The following is a 2,156-nucleotide window of genomic DNA, read 5'->3' as shown; positions in this document are numbered from 1 at the left end:
GAGAGAGAGAGAGAGAGAGAGAGAGAGAGAGAGAGAGAGAGAGAGATATATATCTATATACAGTATATATATATATATATATATACACACATACACACACACACACACACGCACACACACACACACACACACACTTCTATTTTAATGTCAGTTCAAAATGTTTTCAAGCATTGTACAGCACTCTGAGTTGCATTTTTATGTATGAAAAGTGCGAAAAAAATAAAGTTTGATTGACTGATTGAATGATTGTGTGGGCGAAATTTAGAAAGGTACACACACACACACACACACTTCTATTTTAATGTCAGTTCAAAATGTTTTCAAGCATTGTACAGCACTCTGAGTTGCATTTTTATGTATGAAAAGTGCGAAAAAAATAAAGTTTGATTGACTGATTGAATGATTGTGTGGGCGAAATTTAGAAAGGTTTGCAGGTGCAAAAATGGGAGCAAACTTGAATCCACACGCGAAGAGATGTGGAAGTTGATCTACGAACACAGCCAAACCACGATCTTGATTTGAATTTTTCTCGACAGCTGAGATGATCCTACCAAAGGCAGCCAGATTCATCATTCTCCTCGTTCTGGCTGCAAACATCTATTGGGAGACTAAGGGTGACACTCAACCTTCGGAATTGTTTACACAAGTAAGAATTTACTGCAATAGAGCCAATTAGAAATGATTCATCAATGATAAAAGGCTATATTGATAGAATGAGGGCTTTGAAGTGACAGAGAGAACCCCCCAGTTATGATTTTTTTTTTTTTTTACCTCTCAAAAAAATCTGGTGAATAGCAAGGCAGTAGCCATGCTTGTGTTGGAACGGTAATTGCTGTGCCTGTATTATTGGAAGTTAGATTACAGTATTTTTTGACAAATGTTTATGAACAGCATTTAGAATAAAAAAAATAAATATATATGTGTGTGCGTGTGTGTGTGTGTGTGTGTGTATATATATCTATATATATCTATATATATATAGATATATATATAAAAAACATGGTGATCACTCTCCTCACCTCGCTAGATGGATCCAATTTATCATCAGATTATATAGATAGATATAGATATATATATCTATATATAGATAGATATATAGATATATATATATATATATATATATCTATATATATATCGGTTCCCATTCTCAGGACACTGACACTGAATCGAATGCAACTGAACTGTTCTGTTCAGTCTACAAAAACACAGTCTGAACAAGTCAAAAGAGACTGTGGTCCCGTTCTACAATAGAAACATTCCCTTTTGACTTGTTATAGCAGCTCCACAACCTTTTTTACAACAGAATGGAATATTAATGTTGGAGTTTCCACCCAATGGCTCTTGTTGACAGACAGAGGCCTCTCTGCGAGGCATTTTAACGGCTGTCGTTGTGCATTCCAAAATGCCTGCTAGGCTGGGACAACTCAGGCTGGCACAGTCCAAACCAAATCTGGTTCTAGAAACGGATGACGCGGGCTTGCATAAGAAATGTGTTCTTAGACAACAAAAACAGTTCAGATACGATCGAGCAGTGCCGTGAAAATGAAAATGACCTGGATGAATGGCACTCTTTTTCAACCTCTACATGACTACTAATTCACGCTTTATGTGAGTCAACCGTGTTTTGATGTTTTCCAGGATGGAAAATACAGACATCAATCCCAGAAACATGTCAGGGAGAAAAGAATTGGTGAGACAAGTTTTGTTGGTATTAGTAGGCACCTAATGTGGTTTATTAAGCATGCACTGAAACAATCTGATGTCTTATCGTGACTGGAAGTATAATAATTGTATGTCTGTTCCAGCCACGAGTGAAACAAGCTTACCAAATTGTTCGACAGTAAATTGCTCAACAATAGAACTGATCATCTTAGTGGACGCTCCAAATGACTCTGTGCCAAAAGAGTTCACTAATCTACTGAGGGATGCAGTGGAAAATGTCACCTTACCGTTCAACGTCACGGATGATTTATTGCTAACAGGCGTAAATTTCATCACAGGTGTGAGGTTTGGTTTTAAAGTCATCCATTTAATTGATGCGAATGTTTGAGTACATAAATTGGTTTATGGTGACATGTTCATTTCTTTCCAGCCTGCACCCAAAACTCTACCGGAGGACCTGAGTGTCAATGTGAAGATTCCTTCACTTGGTCATG

The 2,156-nt window shown here is 37.2% G+C and overlaps 1 long non-coding RNA gene across 1 annotated transcript in view; it reads left to right on the top strand.

The window, feature by feature from the left end:
• The window catches only part of LOC109521312 (uncharacterized), a 7,360-nt gene extending 5,204 nt beyond the window's left edge, over positions 1–2,156 (top strand). Inside the window, exons 2-5 of the long non-coding RNA XR_002169327.1 lie at positions 537–646; positions 1,639–1,690; positions 1,806–2,000; positions 2,093–2,156. This is a non-coding gene — a long non-coding RNA (uncharacterized LOC109521312). The remainder of the gene's footprint in view (positions 1–536; positions 647–1,638; positions 1,691–1,805; positions 2,001–2,092) is intronic.

This window comes from Hippocampus comes, unplaced genomic scaffold, assembly GCF_001891065.2.
Source record: "Hippocampus comes isolate QL1 unplaced genomic scaffold, H_comes_QL1_v1.1 scaffold2138, whole genome shotgun sequence".
In the NCBI taxonomy this organism is placed as follows: domain Eukaryota; kingdom Metazoa; phylum Chordata; class Actinopteri; order Syngnathiformes; family Syngnathidae; genus Hippocampus; species Hippocampus comes.
The sequence above is the reverse complement of the archived record's forward strand: the minus strand, read 5'-3'. Positions and strand labels throughout refer to the sequence as shown.